Below are 24,405 nucleotides of genomic sequence, written 5' to 3'. Positions count from 1 at the left end.
AAGAGCCTTAATAAGCACCATCAAAGGCATGATAAGAGGTTTCTATCTATCTCTCTTTTGTCTCCAGATCTGACTTAGGACTCCAAGAATGGAGGCCAGCATTCATTCGTCAGACTAGCAGACAACCAGACATTCACTCACTCATGGCGAGCTCTTGTACTCAACAAGGCCTGTTTCCTACAGCGGGCAAGGGGAAGATCTGAGCAAGGCCTGACCCTCAGGAGACACACAGGCCTGGACTCCCAGACAGACTGCTGCCTGTTCAGCCTGGGTGGGAGCTGGGTGGTTTCACTTCACAGTCAGGGGCTGAGCCCTCCTCCGCCCACTGTTTCTTCCTGCTATTCCTCCGAAGCAACTAGAGCAAACTTGCTGCCTGGAACTGACTTTCTTTGCTGCTCAGAACTATGCCAGCGTATTATCCAGCAGGCCAGACGTCTGTCTAGCACTTTTAATGACAATAATAATAATTTGCATTTATACAAGGTCTTTCATCGGAGAATCTTAAAGTGTTTCACAAACAATAATTAATTCCCCTTGGCAATTCTGGGAGCCAGCTAAGTAGGAGTCCCTTTGCTTTGCAGGTGAAGGGTACTTTCCTGAACCATGCAACACTTTTTGAGGGCCTCCATATCTACTGAAAACGTAACCACCCTCAAGGTCTGGCATAAGCATCAGGCCCTCCACAGAGCCTGCAGCACTGAACAGTTATGATGGTCTTCCTTCTCCTAAACTGGAATTTGTCCCCTGGGAACCCCCACCCACGGAGTCTACTTTCGCCTTCTGGAACAAAACAATTCCAACTAAATTGTCTGGGGTTGCTGGCTGCTGTCCCTTGTACACATGTTGTCTACTTCTATAGTCACCCATGGGTGGAGCTTGGTGGCTCAGTGTTACCAAGGTTCAGGGAGGCCTTGTGAACTGAATGGTGGAGGTCAGTCGAGGCCTCCCCCATGTGCTCTGAGTTCCAGGGCCAGGATGACTTCCTGGGCAGGAATTCCCTGGATTTTGCTGGCTCTGGAGTTGTGTGTGCTAAGTTGTTAAGCCGTGTCCAACTCTATGCGACCCTATGAACTGTAGCCCGCCTGGCTCCTCTGTCCTTGGGATTTCCCAGCAGGAATACTGGAGTGGGTTGTCACGCCCTCCTCCAGCTGGGGCCTTGGGTCAGTTCATGTTTAAACGCAGTTCTTTAGATGTTTCCCCCTATGGTGTAGACATGGGAGGCTTCCTGTGTTCATTTCTGGGGGCTGCACCTCACTGACCCAGAAATACCCTAAACTTCTGTTGAATGACTGAATGACAATGAATGAATAATCTTCTTTCCTAAATCGATCATCTTAAATCTAGACAATATCTGGACTGGTTTTTGGAGACCAAGCCAGACGATGATCTCTTTAGTTCTTTTTTTTTTTTTAATCCTTTTTCAGAATAAACATTCGGTGCTACACTTGAGAAAAAGATTCATCGACTGCTCAACTGAAAACCCACATGAGGACGACGAGCTCCATGACCCTCCTGCTCTCCCAGGACTTAGAGGCAAGAAAAGCCTCAGCACTGGGAGGTGGGGCAGAGGGGTGAATGGAATCCTTTGCTAAGTTGATTTCAAACAGCTAGATCTTCTGGGGAAACCAACAGCTCCCTGGGGTGACTTCTGGGTCCTTGCTGGTAGCTTTATGCCTGAAAAGACAGCCGCCCTCCCTTGGCGGCCAAGAGTGCATTGTTTGGGTGAGATTTTTCTCACAGTGGCTTGCCATGGAAGGAATTCCGAGCATGCATCGAAGGCCGTTGTTTTCCTAAAACCTGCGCCCTTGTGAACAGAGATTTGGCTTGTGGTGATAGAGCCTCAATTTGCCCTGATTTCACATGATCCCAACTTATACTGGCCTAGAATGTGGTGGGGGTGGTCGTTTTTGGCTTGGACTTGGCCTGGCTCATTGATCTGGGGGAAGCTTGGGAGGAGAAAAGTGGGCTAGAGAGGGGATTTGGTTGTATCCTTCTGCAGCAAGGGAACATCTGGGATCACTGGGAACTGAATTCTAACGTGGGTCAGTCACTTGGTGGCTGTGTGTCTCAGAGACCTCTCTGAGTCTCTGCGTGTTTCTCTCTGATGACCCCAGAGAGAAACTTAAGCAACAGTGCCAGGCACACGGTCAGAACTCACACCCGAGTAGTTTCCTTTCCTCCCACCTTCCCCTCCCATCACCTAGCTGAGGAACTCCCGTTTCACTTGATTTTACCACACATGTGTTGAACAGTTCATGTTTACAGGAGGGCCTGGAATACCTGGGGCACTGCCTGAAAGTGCCTGCTCCTAGTAGGCATTTAATAGTTACTGGAGAAGTAAATGAACTAACTCGACCCTTAGTATTTTACAGTTTATATTGTGTTTTTAAAAATAACCCCATTTTAATCCAAGCAACAGTCATGTGTATGAAATAGATAATTTTGCTCTGCTCCCACTGTACACATGAAGAGGCAGGCTGGGAGACAGCAGATAACCTACCCAGGGTCACGTGCGTGGCAAAGGCAGAGTGAGGTTCAGACCTGAGCCAGGGCCCTGTGGCAGCACACTGCCAGCTCCAGGGGCCCTCTGTGGCCACAGGCTTGGAGAGGGATGAGCATGGCTCTGGGGAACCCGTGTTCCACTAGAAGGGCCCTGCTGAGTGCTGCTCCCCACCCCATCTCTGGTCATAACATCTGCAGCTAAAAGTGCTGGGCATCATCATGCGTCCGGTGACTTGGAAAAGTAAAATTTTTAAATTGGGAACATTTCCTAACTGGGAGGTTTCTTTCTTTTCAACCCTGAGGCTCTGGTCTGAAACTAGGGTACAGGGCTATTCTCTAGTGCCAACTTCATGGGCTCCCATCATCTTCCCCACGGGGTGCAGCAGCACTAATGCCCACACTCCACCCATTTTCCCCTCCATTGTATCTTTCCAGTACACAGAGAGAAGCGCTCTGGTCCACAGGACTCTGTTCCTTAGCACAGCACTCCACACTGGCTAGGGGCTCAGAACAGCGACAAACTACATTCCTTCTTATTCCCAGGAGTCTTTTAAGAACCAAGAAAGGGGACCGGAAGTAGATATTGGGTCTTTGGCTACTCCGGGCTCCCAGGCTTTCTTCCCAATCCTCTGGCCTTGAACTATCTGCTGGGAACTGCTGACAGACGCAAAATGAAAAGGGTAGGTTAGGGATCTTTCAAAATTTGCCCACATGGCCGACCCAATACAATTTCCAACGTGAGCTGAGAGGTGGAAACCAGATCTCACCGCAAAGTTGTTTCACCCACGAGGAGTGCATAACAGCCTTCTCAAACCACGCCAACAACACGCCCTGCAGAGGAGGGTGGCCTGGTGCAATGTCGTCACTGTGCACCCTGGGCTACATGTAACCCAGAGCCCAGGGGGTGAGGTCAGTTCTTACTGCCGTGAGCTCGTCTGTTCTGGCCCTCTTAGCACATTTCTTTGTGCTGCCAGCGTATTACCTCTGAGATGTAACTGTGGAAAATTGTGTGCATTCCTTGAGCTGAGCCAGTTTTAGGTCAGAAGTTGGCAAAGAAGAGCCAGGCCATGGGCTCTCCAAAGTAAGCACCTTGACCAGATCGGGGTCCCTGATGCAGCTGTGGGGGGACCATGTCCCTGTGCTCCCAGACCCGAGGCTCTCGGCCACCCTGCTCCATAGCACTGCTGAGTGAGTGGGTATTAACAGACATGCAGGGGACCAGCCCACGCTGCTGTGGTCTCAAAAACCAAAGTCAAGCAGAGTTGACCTGTTTTTTGGCCAGCAAGCCCCTGTGAGAGGAAGCCCCCTACCCCCACCCCACCTAGACTTCAGAGATGCCAGTTGGCAGGAGTGGCTGCTGCATTAGGCAGTGCAGTGTCTGTCCTGCAAAAGAAGTTTGGCCAAGGAGCAAGTGGAGGCTGAAATCCAGCCCCTGCCCACTTGCTAGTTTACCCAGGGCTAGATGCCAAGAGAAAGGGGCAAGGTTTTCTTACTCAAAGCTGTTAGCCAAGCCCGCACCAACCCAAAGGGGCACTTTTTTCTAGTTCAGACAAAAGTTCTTTATAGGCTAGGGTGGCCTGATAGGAGGACCATGCAGCTCTGTGCCTGGGATCCTCTGTTATGCACTGGGAATGTGGGTATGGAATGTATGTCACTGGGATGCAAATTTTGTGTTGGCCTCTTGTTTGAACTGGCACCAAGGGAAGAAGATTAAAAAGATTAGTTCTTCCCTAGTCTCTGCATTTTTCAAGGTTTCTTCCTGTTTTTCTAGCCATGGCCACCAACCTACCTTACCACTTTGAGCTATTCCTGTCCCCATCTCAGTGCTCAGACTCAGACAGGCAAACACAAACAGCAGGTGGTGTGGGTCTGGGCAGCCACACAGGTTCTCAAGGCAGCATTGGTTCCCTTTCCTGCCATAGTTATCAAGCAAACAAATCCTCATTTTCTTCCATGTGGGTACAGATGGGTGTCCCACCTTGAATCATGCCACTGGAGGCAATCAGACCTACCCAGCTTTGGTGTCTTTTTACCAAAAGTGATGGACACCAAAGATGCCAGATCAATAAACAAATACAGACATACAGCAAAATAAACTAAAGACATAGCAAAATAAGTCCCAACCTTTTGCATTGTAACTACTGCAGGGAAGAGAGAGGTCCCTTCTAGTTAGCCCCTTATTAGTTACTTCAGGAGTTCTTGCTATAAAAGAAAAAAAAAAACTGCTATGAGTTCAAAAGTCATAAAAAGTTGGATTAGACAACCCTAAATGTCAACTAATCCAGGGATCAGCAAGTTTTTCTGTAAAGGGTCAGATAGCAAGTATTTTCAGCTTTGCTGACCATATATCCTGTCTACAATTCAACTCTGCCCTTGGAGTGATAGCTGACATGAGCAACATGAAGATAAATGGGTGGGGCTATGTTCCAATAAAACTTTATTTATGAAAACAAGCAGTTGGTAAAATTTGCCCTCTGGCTATTGTTTGTCAAGGGCTTCCCAGGTGGCTCAGTGGTAAAGAATCCGCCTGTCAATACAGGAGACTCGGGTTCGATCCCTGGGTCGGGAACAGACTCCTCCCATGGACAGAGGAGTCTGGCGGGCTATAGTTCATGGGGTCGCAAAAGAAGACGGATATGACTTGGCGACTAAACAACAATAAATTGTTTGCCAATACTTAATCCAGTCCAACCCCTCTATTTGCAGAATAGAAGTGAAGTGGTTCCTTCCCACTCACAGGACCCACCCAAGACCATCTAAGACCAAGACCCCTGGGAGGAGAAGAGATGTTGCTGTCTCAGAGCCATCGATGCAGAAGCCCAAAGTAGCCACTGAGATAACTGGAGATTCTGACTCACACACTCAACTTCAGGGAAGAGGACAAAACACATGTGGAAAATCACAGGTTGAAATCTAATGGGACTGGGAAAGACAACCCACATTTCAAGCTCTGCTTGAGGTTAAAGCAAGCTCTTATGAGGTTAAATCCTCATAAGTTTATGTTGCTAATGTTCACATTCATCACTTAAACTCAGGCACTGTCTTAAAATCTCTTTGGTGAAGGACTGGGGAATAAAACGGGAAACAAGGACCTGGCAAGCTGCCGGCCCTGGTCTGTGAACAATATGAGAAGAAAACAGAAACTTCATTTTTTCCAGTCAGCAGTCAGTCAAACATCAAACAGTACAGAAATGGTCAGAGAGGACAAACCCTCTCGTCCGGGGCTGAGAACAGGTTGTTTTGGCTGTCAAGCATTTTCAAAACAAGTTTTCTTGGTCTCATGACAGGTTGTGGCAAGAACAAGAAAATAAAGAGTGGAAGATCCCATGATCACCGCTCCGGGCTTCCACGTGGGCTGGCTCTGCCTGCACCGTCAGGTCCGCTTTCAGAGTGTGCAGATAAAGCTGGTCTTAGGGCTAATACCATCTCGCCAGTGACACCACTGAACAGAAGGCGTCCTCTAAGAACTCTCTGGCCCCCAGATCATCATTCCAGTCTTGAGGGGACAGGTCAAAGGCACTCTTAAGCCCAGGAGTGCTGTACTGCTCCAACCTACGCCCTGCTTTATTTTAATTTTCACCTTCTGTTATGTGGAGAAATTACTCCTCTGAAACAGAGGTTAAAAGCCCTCTGCTTTGAGGTGGATTTTTCCATCTCAACCACAGAACACTTGGTCAGGGTGGGGCAAAGGGATCAGCAAGGAGGCACTGTTGGGGCGGGCCAAGATCAAGCTGGTCTAGAAAGTGCCATGAGCTCTCTATCAGTAGTAATCTTGCTCTTAAGGGTGGCAAGAATGAAGCTGAGCATGGCAGTGCTGAAGGACACGCGATTGAGTTGACATCTGGAGATGAGAGTTATCAAGTCATCCAGAGAAAATGTTGCCAAGTCCACCAAACAAGTGTGTGGGGAATTTTCAGACCCCCTGAATTATTACAGAAGAATGCAAGGCAGCAGACCCAGACTGAAGTTCAGACTCCAATTCTGGATAGCTGTGTGACCCTGGGCAAAGCACTTCCCTTCCCTGGGTCTTCTTTATTTCACCTGCAGTAAGGCAGCTGGGTCATCCTCCGAGCTCCAGTTCTGCAGTCCCCAGACTTCCCAGAGTAAGGAGCATCCAGTCAGTTATCATCACGCCTGCTCTGGCTGTTTCAAGTTACTCACATCACAGGAGCAGCTACAGTCCCCACTTTTGCAATGTTCCTAGAAGAACCTTTGTGAAGAGGGCTTGCCCTTATTTCACGAGACAAGTTACTAGACCACAAAGGCTGTCTTTATTCTGCCAACTGTCTATGAGAATGTTCAGAAGAAAGAGGGCTGGGGAGATGTGAAGGTTGGTACAAGACATCCCACACCCCGCCCCCCACCTCTGCTCCCACCCCAAGGACACACAGCAGGACCTGTCAGCATTTACTGTCTCTACCCAGGAAATGATTTGAAGGCACGGCCAAAGTCTTGCTGAGCCTTTATTACCAGAGGGAGAGGATTAGAAAATGGGTGAGTTCTCCTCCCCAAGTCAGTGGACAGACTGTTCAATTGATTCTTGAGCTGTCCCTTCACATAGGATGCCCACATCAATTTAAATTTCAAGTACACTTCAAATAACATTTTAGTATAAGTATATCCTAAATATTGCAAGGGATATACTTATACTAAGTTATTTGTTGTTTCTATAGAATTCAAATTTACCCTGGGTAACTTGTACTTTCAATTGCTATAACTGGAGCCCCTAACTTGGAGAGTAAGACTGGGTCTTTGGGCATTGAGGTGGCAAAGGAAAGGTAAAAGGGCCCAAGACAAGTATTCCTTTATAGGAATGGACATGTGTGACCACAGATCTCAGTTTTTACTGCTTTCCTTATTATTTCCAAGGCAAGCAGGATCTATTGTGATCCTATGCCAAGGCAGGTCACCGTATCAGTATGTAATTTGCTGATTTAAGGAAAACCTTATTGCCTACAGAAAAGAGAATCAAGTGTCTTAGCATAGCAGTTAATAACAAATTATCATTAATTGCACACAACAATAACCCAGACATTTTACAACCATTTTCCCATATTATATCCACAGTGACTTCCCTGGCGGTCCAGTGATTGAGCATCCACCTGCCAGTGCAGGGGACACAGATTTAATCCCTGCTTTGGGACGAGTCCACATGCCACAGAACAACTAAGCCCGCATGCCACAAGTACTGAAGCCTATGTGCCAAGAGCCTGTGCTCTGCAACAAGAGATGCCACCGCAATGAGAAGCCCATGCACCACAAAGAAGAGTAGCCCCCATTCACCACAACTAGGGAAAGCCCACACACAGCAATGAAGACCCCAAAATAAAACAAAAACCAAAAAACATCCAAGGCCGCCTGTGAAACAGGACTGTCACCCTCCTGTACAGATGAGAAAACCAACTCCACAGAGGTAACAAAATGCTAATAGAATAGCAGAATCAGGAACTGAATCCTGGTTGGGTCAGCCCAGAGCACACATTCTCTCCACCTTGCAGAACTCTGCTATCTGCCTCTCTTCTTTCTTTTTTTCCTGCCTCAGCTACTGCAGCCCTCCTCAAAGCAGACTGGCCTACCTGGAACCCCTGTGCTTCCCGGCCTCTGAGCATCTGGCAGAAGCATCCTCCCTCCATCTCTGCACATTAGTTCCTGTCCAACCTCTGACCTCTAGTGCCAGCCACTTCAATCTCAGGAGACAGATACCATCTCCTTCCTCTGGACTCCCAACTGTGTTTCACCTGCACATTGCACAGGCTGCTGCCTGATAAGTCATTTATGTAGAACTTTCATCTCAGAAAGTTCGTCCAGTGAAGGCAGACTGCATTCCCAAGCATCACTTAACATAGTGCCTGACACCTACTTTGAATTCAGTAAATGTTTGCTGAATGAATAAACAAATGGGAAGAAGGCTGGTGATCTGGACAGAACCTAACCTAAAGGTCTGCCACTACAGATCCATACTATGGCTCACCAAACCTGAGCGAGCATCCGGAAGCTCTGCAGTTCCAAACAGACAGCTCAGTTCAGCTGTCTGGCAATTTGAGGATACCTCAGGCAATCAGTTTGTGGAAGAGTGGCAGGGCGTTATAAGAGCAGAATATCAGTCTAAAAGTTGGGAAACCCAAATTATATCCTCAGATCCTACACTAAGTCACACTATGACCTAGTGGACAAGCCATTTCACTTTGTGGGGCCTCAGCTTTACCACGAACAAAATGGTAGAATGGCACTACCTGTCTCACAGGGTTGTTGTGAGAGTCACAGTGTTAAAATATCAATACCTAAGCTGTTAACAGCTGTGCTGGTGTACTTTATGTATATTTATTATTATCATCACCTATAAGATGATCAGGACTGACTGAATGATCCCTTATCACCTACTCTGACAAAGAAACAATATAATTTTGCCTTTACATATATGTTCCCATTAATTTCACTTTTTTGGCAACTCAAATAATGACAGTTTAAGGGTTATTTGATCCCCCAAATGATCGATAATGGAAAATTTTGGTTTTCTAAATTTGAGTTTTAGAAGAGCTACAGAGTCTCCTGCTTTGCAATTCTGACTTGTACTCAATATACTGAGGAATTAATGCCATGGATGTCCCATCTCTGGAATGGAATCTCACCCAGTGATGGACCATTCCAAAAATCAATCAGCAAGCTTTGTAGTTGGGAGTCTACACAACAGGTGGATGAGTTTCAGCACCTGGAGGGCAGCAACCTTGTGCATGTGTGTGTTGTCCCCAGTAACTTGCACATATTCTGTATATACAGGTTTAAACTGTGAGGGTTCACTTAACCATGGATATTTTTCAACTGTAAATATTACAGTCTGTGGTTGGTTGAATCCGTGGATGCAGAGAAACTCTGGATACAGAGAGTCCACTGTAAGTTGACCTTGCATTGTTTGAGGGTCAACTGTAGTGTATATAGCTCTTAACTATTTACTGAATGACTTGCTAGCAATACAAGCAATAACTTCACTGCAGAAGCCATTGTTGCATTTGATTCTTACAATCACAGTTGCTTTAAAGCCTGTTCTCTCCACACCATGGCATCTCTACCTGGCAACTTAGCCCTGATCAGCCAGGGCACACAAGGAAGCAAACCATTTTTTCTCCTCAGAAGTGACTCTGGATTAAGGACTACCTGAGATCACTCCAGGCTCACTTCTGCTTTCTTGGCTTCCATTTTCCATTAGGCATGACTAAGTGCCGGAGGTTCTGTCTGTCTGGGAAGATAGGAGTCACTGGAATTTTTTGTCCTTTTCTCAATGTGCAGCCTTCCTGCTGGTTTGCAGGCAGCTGTGAAGCAGTGTCCTTCCTTTGGCCTGCTCTGCTACGACACCCCTTTTCTTCGTTGGCCCATTGGTTATAGTAATAAGTCAAGCCACAGGAATGTTTGCCGTCCCTTAAAGGTACTCAGTGCCAGGTCTCCACACTCTCAGAAGAGCTGTTTCTGCTCAAGAATACCTCGGGCTGCCTCCACTGCCACAGAAGCCCTCAGCCTCCAAGGTGAGCCACTAGGAAGAAGGTTCCCATTCCAGGTCACCCCATGGGAAGGTGACGGGCACATGAATGCAGGCATGCTACCCTTCAGCCCCTGACTCCACTGTGCTGCTCCTGTAAGCAAGGGAGCAAGAAACAGGCAGAGAAAAGGGGGGAGGTCAGAGATGGCTTGGGCTGGCCCTGGACCAGTGATCAGGGAGACAGGGTTCTAATCTCTGTACTGTATGGCCCTAAACAAGTTCTTCCAGAAAATGAAAATGAAGTGTTAAATCTATGTCAATCACTGTGCTGAAGGTTTTAAATATACCAATCACTCCATTTAATCTCCACCACAATGGCAAATGTTGACCACACTCAACCTTGGCTGTACTGGATGATCCCTGATGTCCCTTCCATGTTCCACAGCCTGAGACTGGCCACTACTGACAAACTTACCTTCCCAGATGCTATCCTGCTTGGGCACCTAACCCAGTTCTGTTACTGGCTGTGGATTTGGGAGGTCACTGGCATAGTGGTAACTACCCCAGTGTCTGTGCCCTGTTTTTGCTCACCTCTATAAAGTTGTGATTTTTAACAAGTCATGAATCTAGCTCATCTTCACAGGTGGCCCCTGTGCTGAGGAAGCTGACAACAAACAAGACAGAATCTCATTTTTGCAGAAAAAAGGCCTCTGCTTGTCACTAATGATGTGCAGATTGGATGGCTGTTCTTTGATGCTTCCCCCCTTCTCTAAAATTCATGCCTTAATGAGAAGTGATAGAACCGTGAGGCTTGGCCCTCTTGCCTTGGCTGGACTCCATATCACACGTGACAGCCCTGAGCAGCCCCAACAGCACCTGTCAGAAACCAACATGCACATCTGAACAGTCAAGCCTAGTTCCCAAGAAGCTGTTTTAACTTGACATCTGAAAAAGTATTACATCGGGAATTATTTTACTGGGTGTGTGTGTTCAGGGCATCTGTGTGCACGTTCCACAGCTGAAGTGTTCTATAAATATTAGATACGGGTTGTACAAAAAAGCATCACGTACGTAGTGTACTTAATTCCATTTAGCAGTGTTTTCAATTTGTGCCTGACCTCTGGCAACAGAGATGGAATTTTTTCAACAAGAATAAAAAAGTATGTAAAATTACCTTAAACATAAATTTCATTTACAATTCCAGAAATAAGTTGGAGCTTGGTGATCACTGGCTACTTGCCCAACACTTTCAGATGAGGGTCCTGAGGCCCAGAAACGTGAAGTGTCCTTTCCAAGTTCACAGAGGAAATTAATAATGGTGTCCAGATGAGACCCAGGTCTCCTAACTCCCAGGACATTATTCTTTGCATTTTCGTTACTTACGGTTTTCCTTCCATCCATTCATAGGGAACTTTAATTCCGTAAGTATTTGTTTCTACTTTGGTACACTATAAAAATCCCAAACCAACTCCCCGACTCTTTCCTTTCTGACTCTGTAAGACATCTGTCTATTTTTCCAAGAAAATGTAGGAGTATAACTCACAAACAAGGAAGTAGCTGTACTTGGTTATCATGAACGTTTTCCCATCTGGGAGGGATAATCAGAATCCAAGCCTGAGCTGATCAGTAGCTTTCACAACAGGACAACTAGGTGAATTCCTCCAATTAGACCTACTGATCACTCTGTTACCCTCCCACCTGCAGCTTCTTGCGCGACTCAGGCTTGCATGACTGAGACCAGAGGGTAAAGCCTCACCCTGTTTTCCAATAAGAAAGCAGCCTGGACAGGGGGTTCAGTCCCCAAAACAGAGTGGCCAAAGAGTGGAATCAAAGGAAGCCAGGAACACAGATGGAGGACCTGGAAGAGATGGCCTGCGGGGTCGTGTAGAAGGAGTGGGGAGGCTGCTTGGGGCTGTGAACGCTCCGTGCCTGGTACAGCCTGGTCTGTGCAGGCTGGAAGAATGGTGAGCAGCCTACTCCAGGATGAGGGCTGTATTAGCAGTAATTGATGGCCAGGCTTTTTAATGGAGCTTATCATTTCACAGCAACAGATGTCAGGTTCTAATAAATAACATGTTCTCTCTGACCTACGCAATTTGGAGAGGAGGCCTGGATGCCAGGCACATTTGGATTCCTCCCATCTCTGTTGCTCTCTCTTCTCAGAGGAAAAACAAACTGAGTCCCCTGAAGATACTTTTCAAAATGAATCTCTGTGCAAGTTCAAGGATGCAATAATTTCACACAGCTTCTGCAGGAGACCCAGGTTCGATTCTTGGGTTGGGAAGATCCCCTGGAGGAAGAAATGGCAACCACTCCAGTATTCTTCCCTGGGAAATCCCATGAAGAGAGCAGTCTGATGGGCTATAGTCCATGGGGTTGCAAAGATTTGGACATGACTGAGCATGCATGCATATGCTCTCTATCTCTAAACCTGGGGATGGTAAGCATGTGCACGCAGGAACCCAGGACATGTTGGAGGAAAGGAAGGTTTGGGGTCCTCGACAAGTTCCTCTGCAGGCACCATCACTGGTTCTTCTCTTGTCCTCAACGGGTGCTCTCATCCCCCAAGCTAGGCTCGCCTGGACCTGAAAAATTCCCTCCTCTCTCTTGAGGGGAGTTCAGCTGAGATGAGGTTGGGAGTTTTTAAAGGGAACTATTCCTAGGAAACTCAAAGGAAAAAAAAAAAAAGAAAGAAAACAGAAAACACATGAATCATAGCAGCAGTTGGGCTTGCAGGCTCTGCCACTGAGGTCTGAACCCCGATGGGCCCCTGTGGCTAAGCTTCCTGGGAGCCTAAACTTGGTTGCTTTTGCCCAGCATGGGGTTCTCCCTTCTGCCCAGGGAGCTTCGTGCCCAGAGTGGCTCAGTTCTGCAGCTACACCACCCCCCTCAGAAGGGCTGTGGGGGTACGCAATCATAGTGGCCGCAATTTTTGCCTTCCTGGTCAACCCCTACCCTTGGATGCCAGATAGGAGTCCCAAAAATATAACCATAAATGGGAGAGGGGAGGGGCAGTGGTCCCAGGAGAGTGCTGTGAAGTCCCCATCAGGGTTTTCCCTAACACTGAGTGATGACTGGCTACCTGGGCCCCAAAGCTGGTTCAACCAGGACTCCCTGTGGTCAGCTGGCCAAGCACAGGTACCGAGAGAGAGGCCTGATGCCACAGCTAAATATTACCAGAAGGCGCAAGTGAGTAATTTCTGGAGAAACAAACACATAAATAGGCTCACATTATAACCACTTAAACTTCATAATCATCCCCTCCCCATCACCAGTCCTACCCTGGTCTCCAAGGAATTCTCAGGCCTCAGGGGTCCTGAAACCATGCTGTGAAGAACCCTCTTAGGATTGGGACTTCCATGCTGTGCTCCATGGCATCCCAGAGGGGCCCAGAGGCCACAGTAAGGGATGGATAGGGGGTATATCAGGTGAGGGGACATCTAACCCCTTTCTCTTGAGGAGAGGAGATCTGTCTTTATCTGTTTGACTTAGAAGACGAATGTGTAAGACTGGATTGAAGCATTTGGCCACTAATGAGAAGTCTGAAGAAAACAGTGTCTTTGGGAATACTAAGGTATTAATGAAGAAAAATAACTGAAGTAGTCCAGAATGTACAATTTAAAAAATTCTTGAAAGAGAAAGTTATTCTGCAAGGACAACAGAATGACAAATAATAGAAGTATGTATGGTGAAAAGCCACATATGGGGAAATATAGACTGCTTTGGATAAGTTTCTAAATAAGAAAATAACATCTCTTTCTGACCTGGAGGCAAGGGGAAAACAACAAGATGTTTTAGATGGTTCACAATGAATTACTCCCATGTGTTGACTGAGAAGTTATTTTTCAAAATATTCCATTTATATAATGGATTTAATGTGTGATAAGCCATTGCAGTAGGTGGTTTGGAGGTTAAATTCTATTCTAAGAACCTACTCAGACCTCTAGAATCAACTTAAGGTTTTATACAATGAAACTCAGAGAAAACTCATGCCATCTATTCATAGATTTATCAAGCTAGGAAGGATTATAAAAGTTACCTGGTTCATTCCTCTAGAGAGAACTAAAGCTATGTACAAGATACCAAGCGAGGTAACTAGTGGGTTCACCTTTTTTTCAGTGATTGTTGGTTTTGTGTAGGTTAAACAATTGAAGGCTGGAGTTTATCCACTTTTCAAACCAGCTATATTGGCAGCAAGGAAGACACAACCACAGAGGGTAGCAATCATGAATGGGACAGCTTAGAACTGGAGAATCTCTGGTGAAGTCACTGAGGTGAGGAACTGTTTTACACGGTCACATGTGTAGATAGCAAGGCTGACACTACTACCTTCTAATCAAAAATCTCTGTTTTTCCTCCAGGGATGATGACATTGATAGCTAACATCTACTGAATGCTCACAACATGCCATATCCTATGCTAGACAATTCACCTGTATTACCTGTGTAGTGGCAGAATTCTAAGATAGCTCCTATGTCCTCACTCCGTGGTGTATACTCCCTGTATAAGCCCCAGCACTGTGAAAATGATGGATTTCATTCTTGTCAGTGGGTTATTAATGCAGGAGATACAAGAGATGTGGGTTTGATCCCAGGAAGATCCCTTGGAACAGGCAAGCGGCAACCTGCTCCAGTATTCTTGCCTAGAAAATTTCATGGACAGAGGAGTCTGGCTGGCTATAGTCTATGGGGTTGCAAAGAGTCAGACATGACTGAATAACAGAGCAAACACACAGACAAGTGGTTTATGTTACACGGAATGGATTGATGACTTGAAGGAAGGGGTATTAACTGGTAAGCCTGGACTAATCAAATAAACCCTTTAAATCTGAGTCTAGATGTCAGTGACACAGTCAGAAATTGGAAATATGAAGATTTCAGGTACCACTAAAAGCTTGACAATGGAGGGGCCCACATGACAGGGAACAGCCTCTAGCTGAAACTCAGCAAGAAAACAGGGACTTCAGTCCTACAACCACAAGAATATGAATTCTGCCAACAATCTGAATGAGTTTGGAAGAGGCCCTGAGCCTCAGATATGGTAACAGCCTGAGCCAACACCTTGACTTTAATCTTTCGGGACCCTGAAAAGAGAAGTGAGGAAGGCTGTGTTGGACTCCTGATCTACAGAAAGCATGAGATAACAATTTGTGCTGTTTTAAGATGTTAAATTTCTGCTGTTCATCAACAATAGAAAATCACATACCCTACTTGAAATATCAATAACCTCAGATATGCAGATGACACCACACTTAGGGCAGAAAGTGAAGAAGAACTAAAGAGCCTCTAGATGAAAGTGAAAGGGGAGAGTGAAAAAGTTGGCTTTAAACTCAACATTCAGAAAACTAAGATCATGGCATCTGGTCCCATCACTTCATGGCAAATAGATGGGGAAACAATGGAAACAGTGACAGATTTTTGGGGGCTCCAAAATCACTGCAGATGGTAACTGCAGCCATGAAATTAAAAGATGCTTGCTCCTTAGAAGAAAAGTTATGACCAAACTAGACAGCATATTAAAAAGCAGAGACATTATTTTGCCAACAAGGTCAATCTAGTTAACGCTACGGTTTTTCCAGTGGTCATGTATGGATGTTAGAGTTGGACTATAAAGAAAGCTGAGTGCTGAAGAATTGATGCTTTTGAACTGTGGTGTTGGAGAAGACTCTTGAGAGTCCCTTGGACTGCAAGGAGATCCAGTTAGTCCATCCTCAAGGAGACCAGTCCTGGGTGTTCATTGGAAGGACTGATGTTGAAACTGAAACTCCAATACTTTGGCCACCTGATGAGAACAACTGACTCATTAGAAAAGACCCTGATGCTGAGAAAGATTGAAGGCGGGAGGAGAAGGGGATGACAGAGAATGAGATGGTTGGATGGCATCACCGACTCAATGGACATAAGTTTGGGTAAACTCTGGGAGTTGGTGATGGACAGGAAAGCCTGGTGTGCTGCAGTCCATGGGGTCGCAAAGAGTCACACACAACTTAGTGACTGAACTGAACTGACTTGATATTCTAAACTAGCTTCCCTATTTTATAGATAAGGAGACCGACTCAGATTATGAATTTGCCTAAAGTCACACAGCTAGTAAGTAGCACAGATAGGTTTACACTCAACTCTCTCTTGACTTTAGGGTCAGTGTTCTTAAAGGCCACATGTATTTCTTCTCTATATTTATGTTACTCAAATACCAGGCCTCTGGAAAATGAGGCTCAGAAGTGGTAAAGAGAATGGAAAACTTTATTTATCTGCCTCGGTGTGGATGTACAGAGAGTCAGAGGCCCTATATTGAGTCCTGTGTGCCCTTAAGAAAGTCACTGAGTCTCTCTGAGCCTCAGGTTTTTTTACATGTATGAAGGGTGGTGAGAATTTCTTTACTAAACTCCTCACAGGAATACAGTGATGATTTCAAGAAAGTATGTGAGGGTGCATGATAAATGGCAAAGTCCACAGGGCAGGCAGAGGTGCCTGGATGTCATGCAGGTGTATCTTTTCTTGGTGGCTGAGAGTCTCAATGTCCTCTGCATATAGGCTGGACATGGCTCTCTGATGGCTTGTTCCAAAGAAGGCATTTAAAAATAAGTGGGGTTTTTTTTTTTTCTTTTTGCAGGGGAAATATATTTTCCATTACCTTTATTTGGAAATTACCAAATAAAGTGGAGCATAACCTTTCTTTCTTTTCTAAAATTCTTTAAAAGTCAACTGACTATTTAAAGCCAAAGTAATAACAATATATTGTGGGATTCATGATATATGAAGATATATCAGAGGACAGCAGGAAGTATAAAGAGAATTATACTGTTTTAGATTTCTACATTGGAGAAGGCAATGGCACCCCACTCCAGTACTCTTGTCTGGAAAATCCCATGGATGGAGGAGCCTGGTAGGCTGCACTCCATGGGGTCACTAAGAGTCGGGCACGACTGAGAGACTTCACTTTCACTTTTCACTTTCTTGCATTGGAGAAGGAAATGGCAACCCACTCCAGTATTCTTGCCTGGAGAATCCCAGGGACAGAGGGAGCCTAGTGGGCTGCCGTCTATGGGGTCACACAGAGTCGGACACGACTGAAGCGACTTAGCAGCAGCAGCAGGTTTCTACATTATACTTGAAATGTTATAGTATTAATTCATCATAGACTGAGATGAATTAAGAATGTATTTTAGTGTGTTAAAAACTAAAATATGGTACATAGAGCTATAACTTAAAGACCAAGGAGAAGACAGAATGGTATACTAAAAAATACTTAAATAAAACAAATTAAAGATTTGGAAGGGAACAACAAAGGAATAAAGAACAGGGGAAATTAAACAACAAATAATAAGAAGCAGACTTATATGCAACCAGCTCATTAATAATATGAAATGTAAATGAATGAAATACTCCAATTAAAAGGCAGAGATTATCAAACTAGATTAAAAAAAACAACCTATAAAAGGTTTTCTTGACATATAAAGGCACACACAGGATGAAAGAACAAGGATGAAAAAAGATATACCGTGCAAAAAATAAGTACAAGAATGCTGGTGAAACTAGATTCACATTAGACACAGCAGAATTCAAGTGAAGGAGTATTATCAGAAACAGCATGAGTCATTTCATAATCATAGAAGGGTCAATTGATCAAGAAGATGTAACAATTCCAAATATGTATGTACGTAAATAACAAAACTTCAAAATGCAAAAAGCAAAAGAATGACAAAACTAAAAGGAGAAATAAACATATCCAAAATCATAGGTGGAATTTTAACACCTCCTTTCAGTAACTGATATAATAATAAACACACAAAAAATAGGATATAGAAGACTGAATAATACTAGTAAGTAACTAACATGTATACAAAACACTATACTCAAAATTGCAGGACATACATTTTTTTTCGAGTTCACATGAACTGTTTATCAAGATAGACTACATGTTGAGTCAAAACAAATCTCAACAGATTTCAAAGGATTCAGTTCAGTTCAAATGATTAAGGCCATACAGATTATAATTGACCAAAATAGAAATTAGATATCAGTAACAATAAAACATCTAGAAAAGTCCCCAAACACTTGAAATTCAAGCAGCACAATTATAAATAACTCATGGTTCAAAAAGAAGTCACAAAGGAAATTTAAAAAATTTTCTAACAAAATGACTAAGAAAAACAACATAATCAAAATTTGAGAGAGACGGCTAAAACAAAAAACAAACCTTAGGCAGAAATTTATAGCTTTAAAGGCTTATATTAAGAAGGAAGAAAGGATTAAAATTAATGATCTAAACTTTCATTTTGAGAAAACTGAAAAAGAAGAAATTAAACTGAAAATAAGCCAAAGGAAATAATAAAGATAAAAGCATAAATGAACAAAACGGAAAACAAACCATGGGAAACAAATAAACAAAGTAAAAGTTTGCTTCTTTGAAAAGATTAGAAAAACTGATAAACCCCTAACTAGATTTTTTTTAAAGAAAAGCAGGGAAGAGGATAAAGATACAAGTTTTCACTATAAGGAATAAAAGAAGTTATATCACTACATCCTACAGCTATTAAAAGGAAAGTAAGACAATACCATAAACAATTTTATGCCAATCAATTCAACAACTTAAATATGATGGATAAATTTCTTTAAAAAATAACCCACAACTTGCTAAAACTAATGGAAGAAGAAATTGTAAAAATCTGAATATCCCTATATGTAGTACAGACATTTAATTTTTTTCCACAAATAGACTCCACCAAACATTGAGGAAAAAAATAATGCAAAACCTACACAAACTCTTTCAGAAAACAAAAGAGGAAGGAAAACTTGTCAATTCATTTTATGAAACCAGTTTAGTGCTACTATAAATGTCTAATAAGGATAATACAAGAAAAGTAACTTCTGACCATTATGACTCAAGAACATAGATATAAAATTCTCAATATAATTTTAGCAAATTGAATTGAATAATATAAAAAAGGATAAAATTTCATGACTCAGAAGGGTTTATTTATTGCTGGAATGCAAGGTTGGTCTAACAGTCTAAAACTAATGAATGTAATTCTCCATTTTAACAGAAAAAATAAAAAACACAGGATCATGTCAATAGATACCAGAAAGCATTCTACAGAATTTAATACTCAGCCATGATAAAAATCTCTTAGCAAAGCAGGAATATAGGGGAATTTCTTTAATCTACTAAAGACATCTAAGTAAAACCTAATGCTAACACTAACCTTAAGGTGATATATAAAGCCAAATGTCTGCTCACAGCACTTGTGTACAACAATGAACTGGAGGTCCCAGTCAGTACAGAAGGTTAAAAAAAGAAAAAAACATAAAGATTATAAATACTGGAAAGAAAGAAGTAAAGCTGTTAACAGATGATATGACTGTGTATGTAAAAAATCCTAAGAAATCTGCAAAAAAGCTACTAGAACTTGGTACGATTATAAATTTAGCAAAGTCAATATAGAAAAGTCATTTATATTCCTACATACTTGCAACAACTGGAAAATGAAATCTGAAAAACTATCATTCACAATAAAAGCAAAACCACTAAAAATATACAAGAGTTCCACATGAAATCTTAAGACATATCTGAGATAAAATATAGAAGATCTAAACAAAAATCATGTTGTTGATTGGAAAACTCAGTATTGTTAAAAAGTTAGTCAGTTCTTCGTTGAGCTACAGATTCAATGCCATCTCAATCAAAATCTCAGCAGGCCTTTTTTGAAGGTTGGGGTTGGAATTGGCAAACTGATTCTAAAATTTATACAGGAATACAAAGGACTTAAAACAGCCAAAACAATATTTAAAAAGAATAAAGTTGGAGAATTTACATTTCCTGACTTTAAGAACTATTCGTATATAAACAGAAAACTAGATAGACTAGAATATCCAGAAATATATCCACTCATATATGGTCTATTTATTTTGATAAAGGCATGAAGGTAATTCCATGGGGAAAATAAAAGTTTTTTCAACAACTTAAATACCTGGAGATATATAAACAAAAAAAGTTAACTTCAGCTTCTACCTCATACCATATCCCAAAATGAATTTGAGATGGATTCATTTGAATTTGACCTCAATGTCAAACCAAAACCAAAGCTTTAGAGAAAGACAGAGGAGAATCTATTCATGCATTTGTGGAAGGCAAATAATTATGAGGATACAAAAATATTAACTTAAAAACAAAACACTGATAAAATAGATTTCATTAAAAATTTTCTGCTCATCAAAAGATACTGTTAAGAAAAGGAAAAAGCAAGCCACAGATTGGGAGAAAATATTTGTAACACATATTTCTGACAAATGTATAAAGAATTCTTAAAACTTAAAAATAAACAGCCCAACAACCTGATTAAAAATATACAAAATTTGAACAAACACTTATACCAATAAGCACATGAAAATATGCTTATCAGTAATCATTAGGATATCAAAATTAAAAGCTCAATGTGATATCCCTTCACTCCCTCTAGAATAGCTAAAATTACAAAGACTGACAATACCAAGTGTTGGAGAGGATATGCAACAACTGGAACCTGACATACTAATGGTGAGAGTACAAACTGGTACAATGATTATGAAAAAGGTGGTCAGTTTCCTACAAAGTTAATCATACAAACATTCCCACTCCCAATTATCTTCCCACAGAATTGAAAGCATGCCTATTAAAAGCTTATGTAAGAAAGTTCATAGCAGCTGTATTCATAAAAATCCCCAAACTGGAAACAACTTAAACACACATATGCAGATGAATGGATTAGTCCATTATAGTATATTCAGATAATAAAATATTACTCAGCAGAAAAAAGAAGGAATAATGTAACAGAAATAGCATTCCATAACAGATAAGTCTAAAATTAATTATGTTGAACACAAAAGACATGAAAGAGTACAATCTGTATTATTCCATTTATAAGAAGTATCTAGAAGAGGAAAAACTAAGACATGGTGATAGAAAAAAGCATTGTTTTGGGGGTGAGAAGACTAACTGGAAAGGAGTAGAAGGTAACTCTGTCAAAACTCCATCAAAAGTTACATTTGAATCTGTCTACTTCATGGCTCAGACAGTAAAATCGCCTACCTACAATGTGGGAGACCCGGGTTCGATCCCTAGATCGGGAAGATCCCCTGGAGAAGGAAATGGCAACCCACTCCATTATTCTTGCCTGGAAAATCCCATGGACTGAGGAGCCTGGTAGGCTGCAGTCCATGGGGTCACAAAGAGTTGGACACGACTGAGCGACTTCACTTTATTTTGTAAACTATAAGTGTACCTAAATTACGCTACAATAAATACATTTAAATGATAAAGATATCTTTAAAAGAAATATGCAAAACCCTTGGCTTCAAAGGACTCACCGGTTTATGAAAGAAATGAGATGTATACAAAGATGTGAAAAAGCAAAGAACAATACAAAAGAGATTTCAAAGCAGTCTATGACCAATAGTCAACCAAAACTGGAGAGAGGTGAAAGAACTGCCTGTAAGTTAATATGGATGGAAAACCATAAGGAAGACTGTGGAAGGAAGGGGAGATTTGCAGGAGCAGAAAGAGAGTAGGAGGAAAGCAGCAGGCAAAGGCACCATAAGTCAAAGCAGAAGCTAAATCCAACCAAGGGTCTTTCCCATGTCCACCCCCTGACTGACCCTTCACCTCAAGCCTATCATAGGGAGGAGTACAGTATTGTTTTACAGAATGAAGTTTGGGAAGATTAATAGCCCTGCCCAAGGCGACAGAGCTTACAGATTAGAACGTGTGATGGGAACTGGCGTGCACATGACCCCAAAGCCTGTGCTCACCAGCAGAAGGGATTCACTTGTGAGGACAGAATTTGCTGGGCAGCCATGAGCAAGAAGTACAAGTCACAGGAGAAGCCCTGGTCAGTGCCAGAAAGCGGCCTTTCTGAGTTCACATGTTTAGACTTTTGCGCTATGGGAGGGAATAAACAGCTGACTCCACTCCAAGGGCTGAAGTGCTGTTCATAAACCACGGGAGTGTTGGTGTCCTGGGCAGAGCTCCTCAAGTGAATTACAGCCTTGTGCACATGGTGTGCATACAGTATTTGCACAGGACAAAGAAGCAGGCAGTGTAAGGAATGCTGCAGCTGACCTCTGTCTCTTTCTGTCCTGTCTCTTCACCTTCTCCCCCAATCTCTAGTCTGTACTGCAGGACAGTTCTCTGGTTGCGCTTATCCACTACCTGGACTTCTGATACAGCTCAGAGAAGTTACTTGGGTCAGTTTAAGAAGGGAGTTTTTAAACTACTTCTTAATAGCATGAGCTGCTGGCTTTCTCTTTTATTACACTTAAAATGGATCCATCTTCACTATAGTAGAAGGCAGATTTTTTTTTAACATTACTTCAGATGTTTTCTTTAGGCTGGTGGTAACGTAAAGCAAATGTCTCTTGCAATTCTAAGCCAATCTGTTAAGATAAACAGGCTTCACTTATGATATGGCTACACTGAAATCATAGGCTTTGGTCTATAACTCCTTAAAGACTCAATTCATACATGCTAAAATGTTTACTGAAAAAGCACGTGTGTCTATGGGCATACACATGCACATGTGCATACAAACACGCGGAGATAACTTTGCCATGGAAACCTCAAAAACACGTCTAGTTTAGACTGCACAGCACATACCACAAATACCACCCCATCTTTTAAGGGCAGATCCTGTGTAGACCCAGGGAAAGCCCAGAAAATTAAACTGCAATTCCTCGAACATAAAACTTATTTCATAATCCCCCTTTTCAAGTTTATTTCAAGATAAGTAAGTCTTACTCATTGTCTTTAGTTACCTTTGTGCATGTTTGTTTTTTCCTTAAATAGAATTCCGGACTTGGGCATCGTGGACAAAAAGGAAAAACACAGTGAGGAAGGGCACACTGAAGGTTCAGATAACAACAGCTCTGGATTCCACATATGAATCTGAGGCAATCTGGGTTTCTAGAGAAAGTTGTCCTGTCATTATTTAAAAGAGTCCCAACTCTGCTGTGAGTGAAAGCCTTGTACTACTGAAAGTATAGGAGATGCCAGGGGGCACTTGGGGACCGAAAGAGAATCCACTGCTGCTGCTAAGTCGCTTCAGTTGTGTCCGACTCTTGCTACCCCTTAGACGGCAGCCCACCAGGCTTTCCTGTCCCTGGGATTCTCCAGGCAAGAACACTGGACTGGGTTGCCATTTCCTTCTCCAATGCGTGAAAGTGAAAAGTGAAAGTGAAGTCTGACTCATAGCGGCCCCATGGACTGCAGCCCACCAGGCTCCTCTATCCATGGGATTTTCCAGACAAGAGTACTGGAGTGGGGTGCCATTGCCTTCTCCACAGCGGGGAAGAAAAGAGCAAGAAGCCTTACCAATCAAGAGCGTTCTAGGTCTGGGAAGACCAGGTTTTACTAGTAGACACATTAAAAAACCATCACAAGTTTGATATCATAAAGGCTTTGATCTCTCTTGCTGGGCTATAAATTCCATGATGACATGGAAAATTTCTGATTTGTTTATCACTGTATCCCCAGCCTTGGGCACACTGCCTGGAACATGGGAGATGCTCAATAAATACTGGATGAACAATGAAGAGGATGCTGACTCGATATTCTTCATCTCTGTAATTCTTTGGATCTGATCATCCTTTAGCTGGAATCACAGGTGTGAGCATACAGCTGTATGATAAAATAATAACCACCTGACACTCTATAATTTATCTTTGGAAACTATGACATTGACCCACTCACTGTTGTTTCATGGTTCATGAAGACTGGTGCTCCAGATACTAAAGTCTTACCTATAAAAAACACTCTGCATTTATATTTACCTATTCTATATGACTGGGGAACACTTTCTACAGAGAGTTTCAAGTGCAATAGTTATATCTCTAAATTCCAAATTCCAGCTAACTTCAACCTCAAATTCCCAACTTATTTCCCTAAGGATATTAATAGTTCTAAGTTATTTGTATAGCCGTTTATTCAAAGATGATGCAGGCCCTACTCTGGGCAATGGCTGCAGAGATGCAATGAGGAATATAACTCACTCTGTTCCTTCAAAGGCATTACAGTTCCATATGAAAAACTGGGTACTGGATCCACATGTTGACTAACAAGACCAGAATTCTATTTGTTTACTGAAATTTCCCATTTTAAAAAATGTGAAAGCAGCTGTCAATATTTTTATCATAGACACTGTTTATCCATAACTCCAACTCCCATCTAGTAAATAGAATCTAATCTAAATAGAAAGGTAGATTTCAGAGATATCCTGTAACCCATTAAAAAAAAAAAGGCAATCTACCTGATGAGGCTAGAAAAGCAGTTGGCTAACTTTTTCTATAAAGGGCCAAATAGCAATTACTTTTGGCTTTCCAGGCCATATGTGGTCTGTTTCAACTACTTCTCCTGCCGTTGTTGCATGAAAGCAGCCACAGAAGATAAGTTTAAAAACGGGT

At 42.8% G+C, this 24,405-nt stretch overlaps 1 protein-coding gene across 1 annotated transcript in view; it reads right to left on the bottom strand.

Annotated features, from left to right (window-relative positions):
- The window catches only part of BABAM2 (BRISC and BRCA1 A complex member 2), a 393,777-nt gene that overhangs the window by 11,593 nt on the left and 357,779 nt on the right, over positions 1–24,405 (bottom strand). The window lies entirely within an intron of this gene.

The sequence above is a fragment of the Muntiacus reevesi genome, chromosome 3 (genome assembly GCF_963930625.1).
Source record: "Muntiacus reevesi chromosome 3, mMunRee1.1, whole genome shotgun sequence".
Classification (NCBI taxonomy): domain Eukaryota; kingdom Metazoa; phylum Chordata; class Mammalia; order Artiodactyla; family Cervidae; genus Muntiacus; species Muntiacus reevesi.
This window is presented reverse-complemented; position numbering and strand designations above follow the sequence as displayed.